At 42.5% G+C, this 27,011-nt stretch overlaps 1 long non-coding RNA gene across 1 annotated transcript; it reads right to left on the bottom strand.

Moving 5' to 3' along the window:
- Window positions 1-839: 839 nt before the first annotated feature.
- LOC116274203 lies at window positions 840-18,571 on the bottom strand. The gene is made up of 3 exons (XR_004182802.1): window positions 15,596-18,571; window positions 15,404-15,482; window positions 840-1,760 (listed from the first exon to the last, which is right to left on the bottom strand). It is a non-coding gene; the product is annotated as an uncharacterized LOC116274203 (long non-coding RNA).
- Window positions 18,572-27,011: the final 8,440 nt, after the last annotated feature.

Here is a 27,011-nt window from a genome sequence, read left to right as displayed (position 1 = left end):
CCTGCTTTCTCTTGTGGGCATTTAGTGCTATAAATTTCCCTCTACACACTGCTTTAAATGTGTCCCAGAGATTCTGGTATGTTGTATCTTTGTTCTCATTGGTTTCAAAGAACATCCTTATTTCTGCCTTCATTTTGACACCGGGGCCTGTTTTGGGGTGGGGTGGGGAGGGATCATATTAGGAGATATACCTAATGTAAATGACAAGTTAATGGGTGCAGCACACCAACATGGCACATGTGTTCATATGTAACAAACCTGCACGTTGTGCACAGGTACCCGAGAACATAAAGTATATATATATTAAAAAATCTAACATATGTCAAGAATTCTTACAAAAAGTATAAAATAATAAACAACAGAAAAAAAAAGAAATAGGTAGCTGCAAGATTAAGTGCCCAAAGTATATATAAATGGATAGATCATGTAAATCTATGCAAATGTCTGAGCAAATTCCAGAAAAAGAAACAAGGCAGGACACTTAAAACCATTCCTGTTGCCTGTGAGCTGGCTTCTCCACTGGTGCAAGCACCCAGTCTGTAGATCTGATGAGAGGTGACAATGTTCTAGAGGTATGTGCATTGTGCCAAGCCAGGGCTGTGAACACGAAGGTGGCAGAGGCAGAAAAACAAAACTGATCCTCCTTCATGGTCCTTCCTAGCATCAGCCCCCACAAAGCCATACCAAGAAAAAAGAGAGGAAGTGAAGCCTAAGATATAACAGAGAGGTTTTCACCCATCTGGAGTCAAAGCTGCAGCCCAGAGACTGCTCTCTAAAGAACTGTCTGCTGGCCTGAGAGACCACCTGTCTCGGTGATGAGCAAATAAACAGCTCCACTCACTAGGATTTCACAATCTAAGAGCGTCTCTGAGGATATCATATCAAAACACATAGGGAACCATTTATGAACAGCCAGCTGTTCAAAACAAAAATACGGGAGAAATTAAACAGAAGAAAGCTTCTAGGTAAAGGAAAAATATTGAACTCAATTTATTCCAATTACATGCTCCTCCTTTGCAGAAACGCAAAGAAACATGGAGCATAATTTGGGCCACCTCTGCTTTGATGACCTGTACGAAAAAAGGGTTTCCTCTTTCAGCCTGAAACTCCTGTAAGAGCAGTAGATATAAGTCATATTGGTTAGAGCGTTGGCTACACATTTTCCGTGGAACATAAACATACATTGAAAGATTTGTTTTGTGGGGGTGCTTAGTGACCATGTAATCAGCTACATTTGATGTTCCTCTTCAGGGAAAATGATGTAAACTCTCCCAAGGTCATGACTGATGTAATTTGGGGGAAATATGTCATCCATTTCTGAGGCACACCCACTTTCTTCTTAAATAATTAAAATATTTAATCCAAAATTTCTTTTCTGTCCCTATATGTGTCAACCAGAGCTGTGTGAGCAACAGAAATCCTTGAGTCACATAAACAATTTTTATTGTAAAATGCTATCAGAACTGTGTGTGTTTTAGTATAATCCATTTTCTGTCAGGCATTTGACTTAATGATATTTCCTCTTCTACTTATGTATTTCATTATCTGGTTTTGTGTCTTCAGAAACACAATAAACTATAATGAACATGAAAAGATTGGTACGCTTTTCAGAGCATGTTTCATTTTTCATCTTTAATGGATCTTTTTGTAGGGTTCTCACAACCAATCGAAAGAGAATAAAACATTCTCTTGCTTCATAACCAAATTACTGCTCACACTTCCAGCAACCTTTGGAAGGGGAATCCTGGCTATTGATGTCCCTGGAAAGAGAGTGGTAGAAGAAAAGGTAAGTACCTTTGCTTGAGAAAAGAGCGGACTCCCTCGGGCCACAGACATTCAATGGCCACACCCTCTAACTTCCTCTACTTCCTTCCTTCCGCCTTCCTTCCTAGGCAGTCTGATGTTTTGGGTCAATTTTAATTGCATTTGTGTTTTACATTAAAACACACAGTATTCACTGTTCCAACAGGCATTATTTTTGGGAATATAAAGCACAATTTCTTCTCTCCATTCCCTTAAAAATATTTTTCCTTCCCTCTTTTTAGAAATTTCCTGAGAGTAAAGAAAATGTAGTTATAGTCCCCTGGAATCTTGCTTCTCAAGTTGTGGCCCTCAGACCAGCCACATCAGTATCACCTGGGAGCTTGTTGGAAGTGCAGAATCTCAGGCTCCACCCCAGACATACTGAATCAGAATTTGTATTTTAACAAGATCCCCAGGTGATTCACTGGCACATTAGAGTTTAAAAAGCACTGAGTTGGGTCAAATTGAGTGGAATAAATGAAGCCAAATATAAAAGTTTAGATATGGAAAAACATTAATGCACAAAATGGCTTTGATCTTCTAAGAATGTAGTAAGGGAGGCTTACATAATTTAAATATTTCTTTCATCTGACCTTCTTTTCACATGTTTCCCAAGTGCATAAAAGTGTACGAGTGGAAATGTGCAATGTCCCAAGAGAACATTTATAAAACTCTGTCTGGCATTTTTTTTTCTGTATCAGAAATTGAAGACATGGAAGAAAGATGAAAACACTGACTACTAAATACCTATGTGTGGTTACTGAGTGTGGTATACTTGGACACCGAGCTCCCCCACCCATCAGATGTCACAAAGAGTCCTTTTTGTCTTGGATAATTTCAAAACAAACTGACCTCCCCAGGTAAGCCCCTTGTCACTTTCAGAAGAACTCCTTTTAATGTGTGCCCCACTAAGATTTTAAACTCAGAAACTCAAGACTGTATTAAGTCGCTACACTTTCAAGCTCAGTAGGACATTTTTACTTGGAAGGGAAATTACTTGGTAAAACAACTAACTATTCATTTGCCCAGGAATGGGAGCTTTCAGAGAATGTTGAATTTTCTAGTTTTAAAACTGAGACAGTCTCAGCATAACTGGGTTGATTGATCACCCTATTCTAACATCATTTATGACACTCAATTGGCCTAATGAAATTGGCACACAAAAACTAACTTGTGAAGGCAAACAACTTTCATAGAAATAATTTCATAGAAATAATTTACATTTGAGAGGCACAGAATCGAACAGATCATCCAAGAAGATTTCTTTAAATTGGCTGGAAGTGCACAGCTCTTGTTTCTGCATCAATAGATGTGTTCAGTTTCAACTAAGCAGCTCACTAACTGCATTGATTTTTAAGGCCAGGCTGAAGGTATTGAGAAAATATCCAGATGACACAGAAACTGGCATGTTCAGAGGCTGATGAGCAAAGGGAGAATTTTGCTCATGTTGCTCATTCCTGGGACACCTCTAGGTGGGAGTACATATCCCAGGGCTGGTGGTAGTTTAATCTTTCTTTGGCCACTTGATGTTCGAACCATTCTAGTGCAATTCTGTGCCTAAGGGCTCTTGAAATACTCTGGGAATACAAGTTCGTGCTCAAGGTCCAACAGCTGTCAGAGCAGATGGCTGGGGATTTGTTTACTGTGGTCCTAAGTATTACCCTTTAGCTCTAAGGCACTGGGAACAATTTGACAAATTTGATTAACTGAGAACAATATGATGCTTGCCTGGAAAGCTCACTCTACACTTTCACAGAGTTCCTTATGTTCTTTTCATGGTCTGAGGATACGAGATGATATTAGCTACCACCTCAGTCCAATGAAACTATCAGAGAAAACAAAAAAGTCACCCTTGGCTACCCCTTTTGTTTTACAACTGAATGTTTGTGATTCACATGTACAGCCAGCTGTTCTATGAGAGAGATGCTCAGAGCATACCTAGCCCTGCCTTTAAGAAAAATAAATGTGACTTCATGTTGCATGGCACTCTATGGCTTATTTGTCTATTACAAAGTGTATCTGCTTTGTGAAACTAAAAATAAATAGTTAATCTGCTGGAAAATCTTATTCTACCTTCCCAACTTGCCTCTGTTTTTCCTCCTCTCAATTTCCAGTAGTTTCTTTGGTGAACACCCCATGAATGGCTTGCAGAGCATTTTGTGCTTTGAGATGGCGTGTGTATCCCTGGGTCTGTGAAAGGCCACTGCTGCAGGGTGGGGAGACAATAGTCGGCTCTGGGAAGTCTGTGGGAATTCCTGAGGGAGCTGCAAGTTACTATGAATAGCCTGGCATTCGAAGAAGATTTGCAGAGGAGTCTCCTGCTGTGCCCTCTAGCTCTCTACTTGATGGAGACAAACCCAGGGCCTGAGAGGTTGGGAAGGGCTCTGGGAGGACTCCCATTACGGGACAGGCTTTCTTGTGTCCAGATTCCACTTGGGTGACCCTGGGGAGAGAGACTGCTGGCTCTTTTCCGGAGCCACAATGCTCCATTTACAAGCTGCAATTAGTCGCAAGCAAAATTTGTGCATCCACTACTAACTGTCAGCTCAAGAGGTTGAAAGTTCAGTCCTGGGGAGGTCAGGACGTCTTCCAAGGGACTGATGACTCTGCTTACAACCTCCCCTCCTCCAGTACAGTGGGGATCCTTCTCTAGGGGAGAGAACCACATTCCAGAGTGGGATGCCTGCAAAGCTGAATGATCTATGCCAGACAGGCTCATGGTTCTGGGACTATTGGCATAGCAGGCAGATGTACCCGTTATTCAGTGACTTTTCTACAGCAGAATATTGACCTAATTTGTAATAAATATAGCCATTTGAGAAGAGCAAGGCAAGAAATGCTCTAGTGCTGTTAGGATTTAGCTGCTATTTCAAAGTTCAGCCAGTTTTGCTTGCATATTCCATGTGGAATAAAAAAGCCAGAAAGGCCCAGAAAAAAAATGAACTGTTCTTTGCCAAATCAAAATGTGTAAATAGTTCTTCTGAGAGCATAACAAAGGGTCTATTTTGCCTTTAGACACCAGAGCCAGAAACAGGAAAAGGCTACAATTAACTAACTGAAGCACAATGTGAAGTTAATCAATAATGGAACGATTATGATGAAGATGCCATACATTAACTCTACCTAGACATGAGTACTGCTTTCAGAGCATGAACATTCTTTCAAATTCCAGATACCACTTTTTTTCTTTGTGAGGCTGCACTGTAATTTTCCACTGTCTCCTCTATTCTCATTTGCAATCCTCTGAATCTCACTGTAAACTGTGACTAGATTCCTCCTTCCCCCATTTGTGGTGTGTGATGTTGGAATCCCTGAATTGCACTGCTCTTCTGAGAAATGGAGAAGACTTCCATTTGGAGAAAGGGCTGACAAGGATTGAATTCTTTATTTTATTTTATTTTTATTTATTTTTTGAGACGGAGTCTCTCTGTCACCCAGGCTGGAGTGCAGTGGCGATCTCTGCTCACTGCAACCTCTGCCTCCCGGCTTCAAGCAATTCTCCTGCCTCAGCTTCCCAAGTAGCTGGGACTACAGGTGCACGCCGCCATGCCCTGCTATTTTTTTGTAGTTTAGTACTGATGGGGTTTCACTGTGTTGCCCAGGCTGGTTGCAAACTCCTGAGCTCAGGCAATCTGCCCGCCTCGGCCTCCCAAAGTGCTGGGATTACAGACGTGAGACATTGCATCCAGCCCTTTATTTCTTTAATGGGCACACAGCAGCCACTCATTATGTGATGTTGACTCCCTTAGATGAAAGTAAAATTAATCATGATATTTACACTGAGTAAATCATTCCAGACCTTCCCAAGTTTCTACTCAGGACACCAAACACCAAGAATGGGTCTAACCCAGAGAAAGGTCTTGAAGCCGGGCATGGTGGTACGCACCTGTAGTCCCAGTTACTGGGGAGGCTGAGGCTGGACACCTAAGTCCAGAGAGGTCAAAGCTACTGTGAGTATGATTGTGTCACTGCACTCCAGCCTGGGCAATAGTGCAAGATCCTGTCTCCAAAAAAGGAAAAAAAAAAACAGAAAAAAAAAAAAGTCTTGTAAATTTTCAATCAATATCAAAGCTGACTGCTTACCCAGCAAACCCATCAGTAGAAGACAGAAGATGGGCCGGGTGGGAGGGAGACTGGGCTGGCCACTCCGTCCCTGCCCCTCTTGCAGGAACCACACAGCATGAAGACAGGTGGCACGCTTTTAGACTTCTCTCCTAGGCTCCCATTTGGACCAAACTCACATTTCCAAAAGCAAGGCTTTCAATGACAGTGGATATCATGTGACAAAACCAGATACTTAGCCTCCCCCACCACAGTAGAACCTCTGCTTCTTCCCCTCCCCTTCTCCCTTGAAATCACTGAAATCCAGGCGATGTACACGGCTCCCAGTCAGAGGGAGCTGCTTGGGTCTCTCTTCCAGACAGTGTTCTAAGAAACGGTCTTTCCCCTCACCCTCCCTATCACCACCCTCCCCTACCTACCACACCCCCTGCAACACCTCACCCGGAGTTAGCCACAAAAATAACTGTTCCATGGTGGGCAGAATATGATGCTGTGTGATGAATTAATAAGAAATCTCCCATCACCTGGTGGGTAATTTTTTTCTAATTAAGTTAATTGGATTTTTTTATATTATAAAAGGAGTGCATGTTCATTATTTAAAAAATTGTAAAATACAAAAAAAAAAAAAGTAGAAAGTTGAGGGAAAAATAAGGCCTACAGGTGGGTAATTACAGCTCCAGAATTATTAGTCATTTTGACTGGGCACCTGGTAATCCATAAATTCGGTTTTTAGAGTCAACTCCAGTTCCACTTTCTAGTTCAACTACTTGTGTCTTCCCTAAGTCAATGCTGCAGTTATTTATCACAGTTTTCTTGGAGAAGGCAAAATCTTTTCTGTCTGAACTTCAGCCCCACCTAAAATTTTAATGCAAAACTGCGTTCCTCAGAGTTACTGGAGACATAAATTCCTGGCACCCTTCCATTCCAGCCCCAGGGTTTCTCTCCCTCCAGGACTTCTCCAAGCCAGCTCCCTTGGCATCAGCTCTCATGGGAGGAAGAGAATTCTTACTTTTCCCCCACAATAGAACCTTTAAAAATTTCTCTGAAATATGCTGCTTGTATAGTCACATGTCTGAGTTTCTAGCAATTCATCTCTTTATTTCTCTCTCGGTGAAGCATGAATGTTTCTGCAAAAGAATGAAAGCAAAATACTGAAGCAAATATCAGGCAAGATTTTGGCTCATGTACAAAAGTCAAATATCCATCGACCTCAGATACCTGCAGCTCAGCAAGGAAGCCACAGATGAGCAGCAAAATTCCTAAGCAGCAAAAGCAACAGTACAAAAGTCAAAGTTCCGTCAGCCACGCACTCTCTCACTTTGTCACTCTTCTTTGAACTCCATTCAAAAAAATAATAATATTAAGCGTTCTCAGTTCTCTTAGCTCTAAGGAACGGATTGCGATGTGACAATGGATTCTGGTGGGTGGGATGAAGGAAATAGAAAACTTTCAAAGATGGACACAGGAATTCAAAATATGTATATGAGCCAGACGTGGTAGCTCATGTCTTGTAATCCCAACACTTTGGGAGGCCAAGGTGGGAGGATTAGAGTTTGAGATCATGAGTTTAAGACCAGCCTGGGCAACACGGCAAAACCCCATCTCTACAAAACATAAAAAATTAGCTGGGTGTGGTGGTGTGTGCCTGTAGTCCCAGCTACTCAGGAGGCTTAGGTGGAAAGATCGCTTGAACCTGGGAGACGGAGGTTGCAGTGAGCCAAGATGGCACCATTGTACTCCAGCCTGGGCCTGACCCTGTCTCAAAACAACAAGAAATGAAGTGGCTTAGCTGGGTGGTCCTGGCTCATGGTCTCTTATGAGGCTGAAGTCAAGATGTTTTCTGAAGGACAATATGCTATGTGAAATAAAACAGTTACAAGCAGACAAATACCAGCTGATTTCACTGATATGAGGTACCTAGAGTAGTCAAAACCATAGAGACAGAATTAGAATGCTGGTTTCCAGGGACAGAGGGAAAGAGAGAATGGGGAGTCATTGTTCAATAGGTGCAGAGTTTCAGTATTACTACAAGAGAGGAGTCCTGGTGATGAATGGTGATGATGGCTGCACAACGTGATGAATGTATCCAATACCATTAAACCATATACTTTAAAATGGTCAAGACGGTACATTTTATGTTATGTGTACTTGACCACAATTTTTAAAATGGGAAAAAGAAAGAGATGTCATCTGAAAGCTTGACTGAAAGATCAACTTCCAAAATAGTTCATTGACATGGCTGTTCACCATCAATGAAGATCTCTGTTTCTCTCTGGCTATTGGCAGGAGGCTCCAATTCCTAAGCAGGTGGGCTCTCCCTTGGCTGCTTGAATTTCCTCATGACATGGCAGCTGGCTTTCCTTAGAGCAAGAGAACTGAGAGGGAGAGAGCCAGGAGAAGACTATATTGCCCCCTGGATTTAATCTCCAAGCTCCCACACCATTGCTGTCCCCACTTCTCTTTGTGAGAAGCAAGCCACTAAGTCCAGCCCATTCTCAAGGGAAAGAGATTAAGTTAGGCTCCACCCTTTGAAGAGAGGAGCATCAAAACACTTGTGGACATATTTTTTAAATCTACCACACTCCCATACAATTTATTTTTCCCAATACAGAACCCAGAGTGATCATTTATGTCAACTCTCTGCTCAGTGGCTTCTCATCTGATGCGAGTATTAATAGAAACCGAATTCTCACCATGGGTCTCAGAGCCCTGTATGCCCTAGTGCCTCTGCAACCTCTCTGACCTTACCTCCTACCCCTCTCCACTGCGGTCTCTCCAGCCTCCTCACTGCTACTACCTTCTGCCACCTCCTCAGGACTTTTACATTTGTTGTTCTCCGCCTGGAATGCAGATTATCTCAGCTGTCCAAATGTCTCATTATCTCATCTCCTTTAGGTTTTCACTCAAATGTCACCATCTCATTGAAGTCATCCCTGACCACTCCAAATTTAAAATTGAAACTTTCCCACCTTACTTGTTGATATGGTTTGGCTGTGTCCCCACCCAAATCTCATCTTGAATTGTAGCTCCCATAATTCCCTTGTATTGTGGGAGGGACCCAGTAGGAGATAATTGAATTATGGGGGCAGTTTCCCCATACTGTTCTCATGGTAGTGAATAAGTCTCACGAGATCTAGTGGGTGGTTTTGTTTTTTGTTTTTTTTGTTTTTTTGTTTTTTTTAAAGACAGAGTCTTGCTCTGTCACCCAGGCTGGAGTGCAGTGGTGCCATCTCAGCTCACTGCAAACTCGGCCTCCTGGGTTCAAGTGATTCACCTACCTCAGCCTCCCAAGTAGCTGGGATTACAGGCATGTGCCACCACACCTGGCTAATTTTTGCATTTTTAGTACAGATGGGGTTTCACCATTTTGGCCAGGCTGGTCTTGAACGCCTGACCTTAGGTGATCCACCCTCCTTGACTTCCCAAAGTGCTGGGATTACAGCTATGAGCCACCGTGCCTGGCCAATCTGATGGTTTTATAAGGGGAAACCCCTATAGCTTGTTTCTCATTCTCTTCTCTTGTCTGCCACCATGTGAGGCGTGCCTTTTACCTTCCACTGTGATTGTGCCCAGCCACTTGAAACTGTGAGTCCATTAAATCTCTTTTTCCTTATAAATTACCCAGTCTTCAGTATGTCTTTATCAGCAGGGTGAAAATGGACTAATACACTTATACTATCTAACTCCCTCCCCTACTTTCTTTTCCTCCATAGCACTAATTCTTTCTGTCATCCTATATATTTTACCTAGTTCTTTTCTTTTGTGTCTATCTCTTCCTCCTAGCACACAAGCTCCATATGGGTAAGCGTATTTGTTTTGTTCACTACTCTAAATCCAGTGTCCAAAACAGTGTCTAAGGCAAAAGAGGGACTCCGTAAATATTTCCTGAATGTTGGTAGCCAGAGGTAGAAAACACCTGAAGAATCATGCTTCCAAAATGAGTGTCCCCTCTGGTCCTCAGAAGTTTATCTCAGTGGGATAACCAATAAGAATTAAGAGCTACTCCTCTAATTTGGACTGGGTAACCATATTTTTATGGGCAACAAGCACCTATCTGCCATCACTGCATCTTCTGCCAGGGCGAGTTGGATCAAGTGATGCACTGATAATGCAGAAAGCAAAAAACATATGCCAACTAAAGTTGAGGGTGCCCAGGTTGAATTCAGCAGGACTGACAATGAGCCACTTGGTAACAAGGACATCTGCCTTGTGGAGTGAAGCAGATTGAGTCCATGTAGGTTTTATTCTGGCTGTTGGGCAAGTTTAATGTCTCTCACAGTCTTGCCATCTTGAATGCAGGCAATAGAACCAGCCTCTGCAGTGCGATTTGCCCTCCAGCTGCCCTTCAGGGCTTAAGCTCTGGTCCTCACTGCACAACTTCACAAGTCTGAGACTTCAAAAGGAAGAGTTGAAAGAATAATCTGCAAGGCACTGATGCTAATAAAAAGCAACTCAGAGCCTCGGTGTGGTGGCTCACACCTGTAATCCTAGCAGTTTGGGAGGCTGAGGGGGGCAGATCACTTGAGGTCAGGAGTTAGAAAACAGCCTGGCCAACATGGTGAAACCCGTCTCTACTAAAAATACAAAAATTAGCCAGACATGGTGATGGGCACCTGTGATCCCAGCTACTCGGGAGGCTGAGGCAGGATAATTGCTTGAACCTGGGAGGCAGAGGTTGTGGTGAGCCAAGATCATGCCACTGCACTCCAGCCTGGGTAACAGAGTGAGACCCTGTCTCAAAAAAAAAAAAAAAAATTCAGCTCTGGCAATACAGGCTAGCTGACCATGAGCATGACAGGAGGTAGCATGTCTTCCACAAGCTACCTTATAGCCTGCCCAAAAAGAGTTGGGGGTGGATATGTATTGACCCTAATTACATAGACACAAATGGACCAAAAGTAGGACAATTTTTCTGCAACAGGTTGTAAGAGGCATCTTAGAAAGAGCACAGGTTTTCTGGCCAGAGAGACCATGGACGATAATCCTGAGCCTCTTAATAAGTATTTGACCTTGGGCTGAAATGAGACTCCATTTCTTTCTCTGCAAAGTCACAGAGGTAATACCTAATTAACTGGGCTGTTATATTTGAAATGTTATTGTTAGTTATTTTCAAGTTATTGATACCAACTAAAGTAGACCCTAATGATTGTTGTGAGGATTAAATGAAATGCCATGTTATAAAAGGCCTGGAACAGAGTCAGCTCTCAGCAAACGTTACTTCACTTTCTTTCTCCTACAAAGCCTATGCTCCTCTGCAGTGTTCTAGGGTGGACAACAGTCCTGCATTGCCCGGAACTGAGGAGTTTCCTGGGACAACGGACTCTCAGTGCTAAAACTGGAATAGTCTGGGCAAACCAGCATGCTTGATAGTTCTAGTGCCACTTCATTTCCTGTTAAAGCTCAGAGAAGACAACTGCCAACATGTTTTCTTTTTTCTGATTCGGATTCATTGAAAGAAACACAATCTTTTCTTGTTCCACCAAAACCTAAACAAGACAGCCTGGACCAAGGATTCTTAACCTTTTGGAGGCCAGTGATCTCCTTCAGAATTTCATGAAAGCAATAATAGTTAGAGCTGATATTTATTGAGTTGTGTGTATGTCAGGCACTCTTCTACTGTTCTTGTACCCATCTTACACATGAAAAAAAAGAGGCATGGAGAAAGTGACAGACACAGTGGAGGAGTCAGGATTCAGGTTCAGTCTGGCCCTAGAGACCACCCCTTGACCCACAGCAGCCTGCCATTCTTTACATAGTCTTTCCAGAAATAAACACACCAAAGGCAGGCACAAAATTGGCATATAGTTTCAGAGGACGGAGAGACCCTATCATGGGTCCTGGATTGGGAACTGTAATCCATGCTGTATCTTTTATGAAAAGTTCTCCCTCAAAAAATAATAAAATAGCCAGCATGGTGGCTCAGACCTGTAATCCTAGCACTTTGGGAGGTCAAGGAGGGCAGATCCCTTGAGGCCAAGAGTTCGGGACTAACCTGGCTGACATAGTGAAACCCCATCTCTACTAAAGATACAAAAATTAGCCAGACGTGCCTGTAATCCCAGCTACTTGGGAGGCTGAGGCAGGAGAATCACTTGAATCCAGGAGACAGAGGTTGCAGTGAGCCAAGATCACGCTACTGGACTCCAGCCTGGGTGACAGAGTGAGACTCCATCTCAAAAATAGTAATAATAGTGAAATAAATATCATTGCCTGCATCATCTTTGCTCAAGCCTCTCTGAGAAGGGAATGGATTTTTTTCAAACAAATGCGAGTGACTGTGGGTTTTTTGAAGAGCAGTTCATTGTTGCAACGTTCAACACCGTAATTTCATTCCTGAAACGTACACATTTCACTAGAATGGTGAATTAGATGTTTGTAGTTAAAGAGAGGAGATACTTTCATAGAAATACTTCCATAGAAAGTTATTTCATTTGTATATTTTTTATTCCACTTCTAGAAGGCAAATAACAAAAACAGATTGATAGCAACATTTATTTTTAAAAGCAACTTCTGGGACCTTTTCTGGGGTTGTTGGAAATTGACCCCAAATACCTGCACCTGCCTACTGTTTCAGAGCACTTGCTAAGTGACCAGATACAAATTACTTAACACTTCTGGGCCTCAGTTTTTCCTAACAGATTAATTGGACTAGATTTACTCTGAGGTTTCTTTCAAATCTAAAAATTCTATAATTATCTGACTCCTTGTGAAGAACCATAACCCTGAGACACAACAAGTTTATTAAATCAGAAAAAAAGGCTTCTATTATGCCCACCAGGATACTTCCTACAGTCAAAATTTTTTTGAACTAGTACGTTTAGAAGATTGCAATAGTAAAATTGTTAAATATACTTTTAAATGGATTTAAAGTTGTTAGTATTTTTATTTTTAATGTTTATTTATTTATTTATTGAGACAGAGTCTTGCTCTGTCTCCCAGGCTAGAGTGGGATTACAGGCACATGCCACAACAAAGGTGTTAATATTTTTAATGGGCCACGTGTTTGCTGTACTATTTGAGAACATTCAATATTGCCTTCTAAGACAAACCGATAAAGTTGAATGAAACTCTTAAATGTTTAAAATAGTGAGTAAGCAAGTAGCTTGGAAGACATGAAAAGAATTTATAAGCTATGTTATCTGTAGATGGTAAGTTAGTAACCTGTAGAGCAGATAGAAAGGAAGCATGGAATATATGATAAAGTGGATGGAACAAGTGAGCATGATATTTACAGGTAGAAAGGGATGGAAGGAGCAAGTCATTAGGAAGGACCATGCCACCAGGCCGACAGCTACATTATCTGTAAATCAGTTACTCATTGAGATGTCTCATTCTGGCTCCACATTTGCTCTGTTCCAGAGATGCAGGCAAAACCCAGAGCTGCTCAGCAGGCTGACCGGAGAGCAATGCATGTGGCCGGGTGCATCTGTTCCCTGTGTCTCCCTAGAAGACACAGTTCAGTGTTTGTGTTAGCTCCAGGAACCTTCTGAGGGCTGAGCTCCCTTTTTTAACCTCAATTCTGGTCACTGTAACCACACCAATAGTGGAGAAAGCTGACGTAGAGATGAGAGAAAGAGACAGAGAAAGGGAAAGGTGATGGATGGAAGAGGGCAGAACAGATGAGCACTGCTTAACGCAAGACTCAAGTGTGGTCCTTCCCCTTTGTTTGTATCTTATCCAAAATATGTAAACTTGCCCACCTTTTTCTCTGTGTCTTTTAAATTGATTTAATCAACTGTGTGGACTTGAGCACGCTGCTGCGAAACTTCGTGTTTCACGACCTCTGTGACAGTTTGTCTAGCAGCAGACTTGAAAGTTTACCATTGCATTAAAATATTTTCCCACATGACGATATCTTGTCTGATCGCCACACCCATTTTGTTGTTGCACTGGGCTAGAGCAGATCCTGGGAGGGCCCAGCTCTGTGGTACTAAAATGACAACATGGGACTGTGCTGTTGATTTTTCCAAGAACTACCCTCTACCTGAAGAAGACTAAAATATGACTAAAAGGGGAAGAAAATAACAATAAGAGCTCTGAGACAGGTGAGAAGAAATACGATCAAAATTGAAGTACCAGTCCCTAAGTCACTGTCCTTCCCAGTTCCCATTCTTAGGGCTTTGATTGTGCCAGGATGGATACTGACTTTAAGAGACTGCCATTCAGTGTCTGGAAGTTGTCTCCTATGCCGCACTATGCCATACTGAGCTCACCATCCTAAGAGCTGTGAGACCACTCAGTTCACATTTGGGAAGATGACTTGGTTATAAAAAAAAAATTAATAGAAAAATACATAATTCTGACATCAATTTTCTGTTTAAACCTGATAAGCCTGTGTCTTTCCTTCCTGCTTTTATCATCCTCATACAAGCAAGAAGCCCTTGGTGAGCTCAGAGGGCTGTTGTCTGCTTGCCTAGAACTAAAAATAGACTTCCCGATGACTTCCAGCCAGCCTTGTCTCTCCCTCTAAGAGCCTTTTCTGCAAACAAAAGCAAAACTCCCCAGTACACTGGGATCATGCTTGCCTCCTACCAGCTTGACCCTGGTGAGGAGACTGGTCTCGGTAAGCCTACAGAGACATGGAGACTACAGAAAAACTCATTCCCAAAATGCAGCAACAGCATCTACCTTCTGTGCGGAGGCTTCAGAATGCAGTGGGTGCTAAGTAGGAACTATCCAAGGAGGTAGCTGGGGAGTTACGGACAGGGAGGACCCATGCGGTTGGCAGTAAGGAAAGGACGAGGGAACTACATTTACTCCTGATACTTGAATTCCAGCCATGAAGGTTAAGGCCATGTCTACTCACTTATCTCATGCCTCTACCTCCTCCTGGGCCAATTAGTCTAGAGCAGTGGTGTCCAGTGGAACTTTCTGCAATGATGAAAATGTACTAGATTTGCACTGTCCAATACATTAGTCACCAGTCACGTGTCATTGCCAAACAGTTTAAATGTGGCTAGCACAACTGAATTTTTAATTTTATTTAATTTTAATTAACTTAAATCTAAGCACCCACATATGGCTAGTGTTACCATATTGGACAGTGCAGATCAAGAGCAAAAGATGGTCTTTGGAGTTAGACAAACCTGGGTTTGAATCCTGGCTTTGTTGCTCACTAGCTGTTTGACCTTCAACAAGTCACTCAATCTCTAGAAGCCTCCGTTTCCCCATATATGAAATCAAACTTATGACACCTCCTTCAACAGATTGTTGTGAGGATTAAATAAGCTAATACATGGAAAACACTTGGCACTTTGCTGCTCAATACACACAGCTTCCTCCTGATCAAACTTGAATTAAATATTAAGACATTTGGCAATGTCTGGAAATACCCTGAGTTGCTACAAATGGGCAAGTGCTACCAGTACCAAGTAGGTAGAGATCAAGGATTTTGCTAAACATCCTACAATTCACATGACTACTTCCCCACCCCATCCCCAAATAGCGAATTATCCTCCCCAAATGTCAACGGGGCCTAGGTTAAGAAACTTTTATGTACACACACCTTAAGAATTAGACTATGAATTAAAGATCTCACCTCATCATTCCCTTGAGCCTTCCGTCCATTCCCCAAGAACATCTCTCCACCTTTTACCAACCATCCTCCAAACTTCTACCTATATCAAAAACCCCAAACATGGTAAATTTTCTAAAGAATATATAGACAGCCATGTTTATAGAGGCAAAATTCACTTCAGCAAATACAGTCAAAGTCAAGAATTGCCCCTACCTCCACATTTGCTGACCTCTCTGCCTGGAGCACTCCTCCCCTGGATATTTTCATGGATTGCTTCTTCATTCCCTTAACACTTAGGAACTTTATCTCTTCAAACGTGGTTTCCCAAAGAGGCTTTCTCTGGCTGTCTTCTCAAAAATAGCACCTTATCCCCATCCCACCATTGTCTACCCTCATCCTGCCATTGAAACACCTGACACCACACTCCATGCTGATTTGCTTAGAATGGAACATCCTCAGAGCATGGATTTTGTCTTCTCCAGTGTATCCCTAGGGCCCAGCACTGTGCGTAGCACATAGTCAAAGCCCAGGAAATAGTTGTCAAAGGAGTAAAAAAAATATATCTAAACCCAGGTCTAATGGCTCCCATATTTCAGGTGGCATTCAATGCAATAATTTCCTCAAGTGTAAAAAAATATGTTTAAGTCGCTTGGAGTTCTCAATAATAGGAGCTGATCTTGTCAGAGAGTAGCATGGGGCATGTACCTGGATTTGGGGAAAATGAGCAAATAAAAAAACATGACTACTGCGGCAAAATGGGAAATTTCCTCTTGTTCCTCTTTTTGTTTTGCTTTGAAGCACAAAATGTTCTCTTACATTTATTTCTTCTAACAACCCAATTTTACAGAACTGTACAAAAAAGTTTAGACAATTTCATCAAAATTGGTTTTTAAATAATACAATGTACTTTCAAAACTAATCATTTTACAGTCTGCTTCCACTGTTGGGAGAAACTCTGCCAAATAAATGGGATCTCCTTCCAGTAGGGAATTGCTCACTGGAGAGAGAGGCCATGTTATTCCCTTTGGGCTCCCATGGGCAGCCCAGGGACTGGCTCACGGCAGGAGTTTGGCCAGCACATCGTTCTGCCCTTCCTACTACTGTTTCCCCTTCACCTGTGAAACAAGCAGCCCAGTCCTGGGAGACCTCCTTCCAGGCCACATGATCCCTGAGAAAGCATTTGCTGAGACACTGTAAAGCTTGGTCCTAGGCTCCACTTTGCTGCACCCTCCTATCCATCTGGAAACCAGGGCTGTTGGTCACTTGCCCCTTACATCCTTGGCTCTTCCAGAGGCTTCATTCAAACGGGCCCGCCTCTTGCCTGGATCATGCCTTCTGTTATGTTGCTGCTGCTGCCATTTCCTGCCAACGAGGCATGATTTACACTTCCCTCGAGGCCTTGTTTGACTATTTTTTCTGCCCTACCTGGCTCTGCCATGATATCCCAACAGCTCTGGCTGAGGGAAAGCTGACTAAAATTCAACATCTCTTTTTACTACCTAGGCAAAGATCAGTCTATATGCAAAGCTCTCTCTGCAGAACTCTTGGTTTTTGTACCATTCTGTTATTCCCAACATGAACTTCTTTCGTTAGACACATCGACATCATAGTTCTGTTTACTCTCTGGATAACCTCAATGTCATTTCAAGGTCACTTAGTTGGTCACAATTATTGGACTGATTGCTTAGTTTTCTACCTACACAAGGTAGAAATCCCTACTGTATCTAACTCTGAAGATAAGAGCATGTCTTTTTTCTAGCTGGAAATTGTACTCATATTATTCTTTATATTGTTAAGGTGCTTTGTGGTTTTCAAAGATGTTTCTTATACTGATCTCAATAATAACACAGAAAAAGATGGTAAGATTTTCAAGAGCAGGAACCAATCTCTAGCTTATTCATTACAGAGTAGATATCTCAAGTATGTTTCCTAAATGGTGTGCTACATTTGCATTTCCTTGGATTCATCCTGGATAAGACGCCAGGAGACCTGATTTCTGATGGTGGTTTGTTTATAGTCTGCCAACACTGTCCGATAGAATTAGAAGGGTGGTCAACATACCACTTAAAATGTTGTAGTAGTCATACTTTTTAAAACAAGCAAAAAATACATTTTAATAATATATTTTACTTAATATACACCAACTATGATCTTCTCATCATGTAATCAATATAAAAAATTAATAAGATATTTACATATTTTTCTTCACACAAGTCTTAGAAATTCAGGATTTATAGTGACAGCACATCTCGATTTGGACTAGTCACATTTTTAAAAAATAGATTTTATTTTTTAGAATAATTTTCAATTCACAGCAAAATTGGGCAGAAGGTACAGAGAGTGTGCATATGCCCCTCCACACACAGCACTACAGTGGTGCATTTGTTACCATTGATGAAGCCACATTGACACATAGTTATCACCCAAAGTCCATAGTTTACATTAGGGTTCACTGTTGGTATTGAATAGTCTACAGATTTTGACAGATGTATATTGATATTTATTCACCATAATACTCAGAGTAGTTTTACTGCTATAAAAATCCTGCGTTCCACCTCTTCATCCCTCTCTACCCTATAATCCCTGGCAACAACTAATCTTCTACTATCTCCATAGTTTTGCTTTTTTCCAGAATGTCCTATGTTGAAATCACATAGTAGCAATCCTTCCAGATTGACTTTTTAATGTAATAGTATGAATTTAAGATTCCTCTATGTCTTTTCAATCTTTATAGCTCATTTCTTTTCAGTGCTGAATAATATTCCACTGTCTGAATGTAACACAGTTTATTTATATCCATCCACCTACTGAAGGACATCTTGGTTGCTTCCCAGTTTGGGCAATTATGAATAAAGCTGCTATAAACATTTTTGTGCACAGTTTTATGTGGGGGTATCTTCGAACTCATTTGGTACAATACCAAAGAGTACAATTGCTAGATGGCATAATAAAAGAATGTTTAGTTTTGTGAGAAACTATCCAACTGTCTTCCCAAGTGGCTGTTCCATTTTTTATTCCCATCAGCAATGAATGAGAGCTCCTGTTGCTCTGCATCCTCACCAGCAATTGGTGTTGTCAGTGTTCTGGATTTTGTTGTGTTCATTTGCATCTCCCTGGTAATCTAGGATGGGGAGCACCTTTTCATATACATATTTGTCATCTGTATTAGTCCATTTTCATGCTGCTGACAAAGACATACCCAAGGCTGGGCAATTTACAAAAGAAAGAGGTTTATTGGACTTACAGTTCCAAGTGGCCGGAGAGGCCTCACAATATGGCAGAAGGTGAAAGGCATGTCCCACATAGTGGCAGCAAGAAGGAGAATGACAGCCAAGCCAAACGGGTTTCCCTTTCTCAAACCATCAGATCTCGTGAGACTTACTCATCACCACAAGAACAGTATGAGGGAAACCACCCCCATGATTCAATTACCTCCCACTGGGTCCCTCCCACAACATGTGGGAATTACGGGAGTACAGTTCAAGATGAGATTTGGGTGGGGACACTGAGCCAAACCATATCACCATCTGTATATCTTCGTTGGTGGGATGTCTGAAGGTTTTTGACCCAATTTTTTAATCAGGTTGTTTGTTTTCTCATTGTTGAGTTTTAAGGGCTCTTTGTATATTTTGTGTAACAGTTTTTAAATCAGATATTTCTTTTGCAAGCATTTTCTCTTAGTTTGTGGCTTATAATCTCTCTCTCTCTTTCTTTTTTCTGTTTTGTTTTGTTTTGTTTTGTTTTTTGCTGGACTAGCCACATTTCAAGTGCTTAGTAGCCACATGTTGCTAGTGGCTGCTGTACTGGACAGTACAACTTTAGATGGATTAACCTGGTAATGAGATGCAGTCATTTGACCTCTATGATAGGATATCCAAAAGGAAATACCTAGGCTGGGCACAGTGGCTCACACCTGTAATCCCAACACTTTGGGAGGCCAAGGCAGCAGGATAGTTTTAAAAACCTCATTTTAAAAAAAAAGTTTAAAAAAGTTAGCTAGCTGTGGTGGCATTTCCCTGTAGTCCCAGCTACTTGGGAGGATTGCTTGAGTCGAGGAGTTTAAGGTTGAAGTGAGCTATGATTATGCCACTGCACACCAGCCTGGGTAACAAGGCAACACCTTGTCTCTAATAAAAAAGAAATAAGTAAATAAATAAATAAATAAATAAAGGAAATATCTAATTGGTGATTGTTAGGTCCAGGAAGTTAGAGCTCAGAAGAGAGGTTGAGGCAGAATTTAAAGACTTTAGAGTTATCAGGAATTAGGTGGTAGCTGAAGCATGTAAGTGTATCAGACTACTCAAGGAGAGAATATTGACTGGGAAGAGAAGTTCATGACTAGAACTGATTTCCAAATTACCTGCCTACCAAACATCTCCACTTAAGTGATAGGAAATATTCTCAAAGTTGGACTATCCCCAACTCAATTCATTATTTTCCCCTTCCTATTCTCCCTCAAATTTTCTTACCCATACACCAATTTGCAAAAGCTGGAAATCTAGAAGTCATTCTCAACTGCTTCTCTGTCAGCCTCCAGGGCCCATCTGTGGCTGATTCTATATCCTAAATTGCTCTTGCCTCTGTCCCCTATTGTCATTTCATCATCTCTTACCTGGATCACTGCCATAGCTTCCTAACTGGCCTCTCTGTCTCCAGTCAGGCCTCACTCCAATACATTCTGCACGCTGATGCCACAGTGATCATTTAAAAGGTAAATCTGATCATGTCACTTCTCTGACTTAAAATCCTTCAATGACTCACCATTACATTCACAATAAAGTCTAACTTCATCATGGCATACGAAGTTCTCGTGTTTACCCTCCCAGCTGCATGCACACATACCCTGAGCTCCAACCACACTAACTGCCTACCAATTATCCAGTTGTTCTCTCACTTGCTCTCACTCTCTTGTTGTAATTTTTTTTTTTTTTTTTTTTTTTTTTTTTTGAGACGGAATATTGCTGTGTCGCCCAGGCTGGAGTGCAATGGCACGATCCCGGCTCACTGCAAGCTCCGCCTCCTGGGTTCGCCATTCTCCTCCCTCAGCCTCCCTAGTAACTGGGACTACAGGTGCCCGGCACCATGCCCGGCCAGTTTTTTGTATTTTTAGTAGAAACAGGGTTTCACCGTGTTAGCAAGATGGTCTCAATCTCCTGACCTCGTGATGCGCCTGCCTCGGCCTCCCAAAGTGCTGGCATTACAGGTGTGAGCCACCGCACCTGGCCCTCTTGTTCTCATTCTTGCACATACTTCCTCCTGCCTTCCTTCCACACCCTTGCTCTCTGTATGAAGCTGGGCATCTTCTCTCATATTACCACAGCATGACTTTACTATTATTTTGTAAGTGTTGTATATTCATCTGTCTCTGCACCTAGACTGTGAACTCTCTGAGGCCAGGGATTGTATCTGTCATCTCTGTGTCCCCAAAACTTTACCCAGTGCTTGGCAGAAAGTGCTTGATACATTTTATGGAATAAAAGAGCAGAAGGGCCAACCCAGTACCCAAGAAGGATCAGGCAAGCCTATCACATAATATTACTCGAGGAATTTATCCAGAGTTAAACTGTTGGGAGAGAGGAGGAAGTGGCTCCAGAAGTATTGGAGGAGTGAAACATTTAATGCTAAGTGGTAATGTTTGAGATTTTTTTTATGACTATATTGTGGCTGAGTGACCAAATTAGAGATGGCGTGGTTAGGGAATTAACACCTCACCTCTATCACACAAACCCACTATCTGAGTCCTTTTTGTGCTGCTATAACAAAATACCATAGACTGGGTAATTCGTAAGTAACAGAAATTTATTTCTCACAGTTCTGAAGGCTGAAAAGTCCAAGACTAAGCCACCAGCCGATTCAGTGTATGGTGAGGGCCCCATCTCTCTACTTCCAAGATGGCACCTTGTTGTTCGGTCCTCATGTGGAGGAAGGGTCAAAGAGCAAAAGGGATGAACCCTGTGGGAAGCCTTAATCCTACTTATGAGGAAGAAGCCCTCATGACCTGATTCACCCCCTAAAGGCCCCATCTCTTAACACTATTGCACTGGATATTCAGTTTGAACACAAATTTTGCAAGAGACACAAACTTTCAAACCATAACACCCAGCAAAACTCCTTGCTTGTTCCTGTGCACAGTCCCTACTTCCTGTTGTCCTTCATCTGCCATTCCAGAGTGGAGCCTCACATACTTCTACTGGGTCCCCAGCTTCATTTGGTGGGCCCTGTATTTTGATGGAGGGTGTCCCTTCAAGGAATTCTTGAGTCCACAATAAATCCCTTCGGGCCTTTGGAGTCAGAATGTCTTACTTTAGTTGGGACCTAGAGAATTCTCCAGAACTGAGGAGAATTACCTCAGTCCACCCTGAGTAACAGTGTGGGAGAACCAAGACAAATATTTTGGACTGATCTGGTGGGGATGTGGCTTTGAGCCGGCATCAGAAGTTAACGAAGGAAATGAGTGGGTTGAAATTGGCTGATGGGAATCTGATGTGTTGCTTAGTGCAGCATCCATGTCACACGGGCTTTCCTACTCCACTCGGTGATCACATCTTCCCAAGGAATCCTTCCTTGCGCTCAAATTCAAGACACTCACCTCCTTCCATTACAGTTGTGTGTGCCCCAGTTGCCTTGACATTCTGGATTTGCATTTTAATAAGCCATTATTTCTAGAGTAACTTTTCCGGTGTTATCATCTGCAATAGATTTTTGAGTGACCTCTTGCAACCTTGCCACAAAGTCTGGATATGGCTCTTTAGAGCCTTGTCTGATTGAATTAAAAGAAGGGCAGGTGGTTCCTGGGTCCTGAATTTTTTCCTAGGCCCTGAGGCAAATGAGCTATGATTTCTTGTATAGACATCTATCTACTCTCCAGAGTACAAATCTTGCCTTCTTTGGAGAGGAAACAGAGTATTAAGAATTTGGGTGCCAGAATCAGACAAACCTAAGTTCAAATCCTGGCTCCACCAATAACTGCTTGTTAAGATCTTGGGCAAATTGACTCCTGTGTGCCCCAGTTGCCTTGTATTAGTTTTCTGTAGCTGCTGTAACAAAGTACCACAAGCTACGTGGCTTAAAATGACAAAAGTGTCTTCTCTCACAATTCTGGAGACAAGGAGTTGGAAATCAGTGTGAGTCGGCTGAAACGAAGGTCTCGGCAGGGTCGTGCTCCCTCTGGAGGTTCCAGGAAAGAATTCTCTCCCTGCCTCTTCCAGTTTCGGATGACTGCGGGCATTCTTCCACCCGACTGCCCCACTCCAGTCTCTGCCTCTGTGGTCACATTGCCTCTTCCTATCCCATGTGTATGGAATCGCCCTCTGCCTCATCACATGAATCTTATCAGAGGATGTATGTGATGGCATTTAGGACCCATCTGGATAATCCAGGAAAATCTCCCATCTCAATATTCTTAGCTTAATCACCTCTGCAAAGACTGTTTTCTCAAATAAGATGACATTTACAAATTTCAGGGGTTCGAACCTGACATTGTAGAGGCTGCTATTCAGTCTACTACATTCCCTAACTGCTGGTTATATATGTATTAAAATATTATTTTTATATTTTACTATTTATCAATGAAAATAGATGTCCTATTCAAAATCTGATATGGATTGGTTTGTTTGAGTTCCCCCATCCCCACTCCCCCTCAGCAGGCTAGAGACCAAGGACGCGCATGCAAGTAGTTGGGGTGTGGGGGAAGTGGTCCCAGGAAACAGGAGGGTGGAACTAGGAAGAGTGAAACAGAAATGGAGGGAAAGTCAATATAAGCATACATAATTGAGCTAGTCATTCTGGGCAGCTGGAGCTCAACCTTGCTGGTACCCTCTGAGGAGCTGTGTAGATGACCTCGGAGTTGTCCTTTTGAGGGATAGAGAGGGGAGCATTTGTCCACCATCACTCATGTTCCGTAGGTCCTGTAAGCAGCTTCCCCACACTTTCAAGCTTGAGCACACATCAGAATAGCTGAGCAATTTCCCACAAGTAAAATCCTTGGCAGAAGCAGTGAAACCCCAGGGCAGAAAGCGAGAGATAAGTGGTGTCGCTGAAACAAGGTACTGCCAACTTATACCTGGAGGAAACTGGTTGTCATGGCAACAGCTAGACTAAAAAGATAAGTCAAGAAGATATCAGATGAGGCATACAACGGTCCTGTACATTTAGGGTTGTTGTAAGGATTAAATGCCAGAAGGTATGTATCTAATCCATGGTTAAACCTTCAAAAGAAACAGCCATTATTTTGGTTGACGTGGTTACTAAATACCTGTCCTTGTATCACATGCCTAGCATAGTGCCTAGCACATGGGCAACTTGCAATGTGTCTTTGCTGGCTGGCAGGCTGAAGGAATGGAAGGAAGGATAAGTGGATAGATGGATAGGTAGATGGATGGATAGGTGGATGGATGGGTGGATGAGTGAGTGAACTGACAAAAGCAAACAAAGGTACCAGCATATGTGCTTTGATATTTTCTCAGAAAGAACCCACAAGTGTCTCTCTGATTAACAGATCACGTAGTCAGATGTAGGGGCTGTGATGCCATGGATGTACATAATAAATATGTAGCACCTGAGATTAATGCTCTCTTAACCTAACTAGTAATTTTTTTTCTTCCACTACAACCAAAGTTCAATTCACTTAGAATTTCCATTGCCCTGGACAATTTTGAGATTCAGATTTCAGCTGGTTTGTTTGTTTGTTTGTTTTGTTTTGTTTTTGTTTTGAGAAGGAGTCTCGCTCTTGTCTCCAAGGTTGGTGTGCAATGGTGCGATCTCGGCTCACTGCAACCTTCGCCTCCCAGGTTCAAGTGATTCTCCCACCTCAGCCTCCAGAGTAACTAGGATTACAGGCACCCACCATCATGCCTGGCTAATTTTTGTATTTTTGTAGAGACAGGGCTTCGCCATGTTGGCCAGGCTGGTCTTGAACTCCTGACCTAGGGTGATCTGCCTGCCTCAGCCTCCCAAAGTGCTGGGATTACAGGTGTGAGCCACCGCACTCAGCCAGATCTGAGTTGTTTTAATCTGGCTGGGAGTGAATTAGGACCCTCATGGTGTCATGTGCTGGAAGCAACTTGACTTTTGATCTTAGAGCTAAATAGTTTCTTTAGATGCATGTGCGCTCTATTTTTACCCTCATTCTGGGGTGCAGGATTACAGATGAGCAACTTGACAATAGTCTTGTGAGAGGGAGTATATACTTCCTCATGTCATCATCATCTTAAACACTTCATGCTTCACTGAAGCTTACTAGGCAGCACCCCTTGTGTTGGGATCTAAGAATAAAAGATTCACATTTCTGCCCTGTATGAACGCACATCCTATTTGAGGAGATAGTGTTGTTACATAAAAATAAATAATGTTGTTAGACACTTATCATGAGGGCCTAGTGAATGCTCCTGACAAAACTCCCGAAGTTCAGGAGTGGAGGAAGGGTACTGCAAGTCAGGGAAGCTCATCAAATCTTCCTGAAAGAGACAGAGCAAGCTCAGGCCTTGAAGAGAGTATAGATGTGGATACTTTGAAAGGGAGCAGGAGGAAGCAATTCCAGGCAAGAGGAATCATGTTGGATAAGAACTCATGACTCTTTCAGGGGAGCTCAGGCCAGGGGCTTTTAAGCAGATGAGCCTGCAAACAAGAGAGGAAAAAGTATTAGTGCTCTCCCATTCATCATAGCACAAAGAAGAAAGGCCTCTACGCAGAGCAGAGCCAGTCCACCTATTTGTGATCTGGTGGCTACAGTGCCAAGAACAACTTAATTTGGAGCTTAGGCTAGTGAGATCACACTTGGCTAACTTTCCTCCAGCCAGATCATGGTTGGAGGATGCTCTCCGGAAGACTGTTAAGAAACAAAGTCCTTCCTCTCTTAATGTTTTAACCATATATGTCCCATCTCCCCTACCTCTGCCTGGTCTTCAGTGGAAGGAAAAGATTATCCTCCTGGGTTTACTCATTTATTCATCTCTTCATGCAACAAATGTTTATTGAGCACCTACTTTGTGCTGGACTCTGTGCCAGGCACTGGGGAGTCAATGGCGAGCAACTTTGATAAATGCAGAGTTTTAAGATTTAAATATGAGGGGTGCCTAATCAGAAAGGTAGGGGAGACCTGAGCTAAGCTGAGAGCTGCAGGACAGCAGGATGAGGTAGAGTCAGTCAGGTGAAAATGTGGGGCAAGATCATTCCAGACAGAGGAAACAGCTCCTCTAATGACCTTGTGGTGGAAGAGAGCAAAACTCATTTGGGAACCAAGAGAAGGTCAGTTGAGACCAGGGCAGAAAGAGCAAAAGAAGTAGCGGGCAGGATGAGTTTGGAGAGGCAGACATGGCCTGATGAGGCAAGACCTTGTGGTCCAGGCCACGGATTTTGGCTGTTAGCCTAAGAGTGATGGGGAGCCATCGGTGACCCAAGTGAGTGCTGGTAGCAACAGAGTTGGCTACCAGGCTGGAGTGGAGTTAGTACATGCTTTGCTAGTGTTAGCAGCTCAGACATCTGGCTTTGTGATAGTAAAATATAAAATAGTTTGGCATGTCAGTCTGCAGAGAAGGAGAAAAGGGAGCAGAGAAGGGTACGATGATTATTTTTAAGAGCGTAATGTCGAAATTACACTATTTCTGCTCACATCCTATTAACCATAATACTCTCTTGGCCTCTCCTAGCTACAAGGAAAGCTGGGAAATGTGGTCTTTCTCCTACGCAGTCCTGCACCTGGAGCTAAAATTTCTACCACTTCTCCATAGAAGAGAGAATGATTATTGGGGAAGAGTTGGCAGTCTCTGTCATAGGGCCCTTACTGATCTTTTCAGTCAAGGCCAATTAATAATACAGATATGCAGTCATTCAATGAGCATATACTGTATGCCATGCCCTGAGCCCTATGCAGAGATTATACAGATGAATGAGACACAATAACTACACTCAAGTAGCTCATAATCTAGTGTAGTGGAACTCCAACTGGGTCCCATAGTCACCTGGGAGGTATTAAATATCTCAATGCTCAGGCCTCACCTCTTGCCAATTAAATCAGAACCTCTGAGGATGAGACCCTATTATTGGCATATCTTAAACCCCCCCAGGTGCTTCCAGCATGCCAGTCTTCCACTGCTGTTTTAGTAGAAAAGAGAGATGTGTTACCAAATGGCTGCAACACAAGGCAATAGTGCTCTAATAGAGAAAAATACAATTTCTGTGGGAACCAATGTGATTCCTTGAATAGACAAGGGTCATCAGAGAAGCCTGCACAAAAGAGGTGATACATGAGCAGAGTCTCAGAAGATCAGTGGCTGTTTGCTTGTTTGCCAGATGGGCATAGTTGGGAAGGGCATTCAGATAAAGGAACATGACAAAAGCATGGATGTACAAGCCATTTTGGAACTCCAACATCAATAGATATCTTTTCTCCAAGTTATACTGGGCCGTAGACCAGTCAGAGTCCAGGTCATGGTACCTGAAAGCAACTTCCAATCTGCAAATGACTAAATATTTAACATTTTATACTTATTCCCTTACTAATGCCTATAAACACCTGGTCTTGTAGGTTTCTGGGGTATCTCTGAGACCCCTAGCTACGGGATGATGAGGCAGAATATTTTTCTGATGGGGCACGGCAAGGGCAGCACCAAATAGAATGGATGTCAACCGG

Source organism: Papio anubis, chromosome 3 (genome assembly GCF_008728515.1).
Source record: "Papio anubis isolate 15944 chromosome 3, Panubis1.0, whole genome shotgun sequence".
Classification (NCBI taxonomy): Eukaryota; Metazoa; Chordata; class Mammalia; order Primates; family Cercopithecidae; genus Papio; species Papio anubis.
Note: the sequence above shows the minus strand (reverse complement) of the source record. Positions and strands in the feature narration are given on the sequence as shown.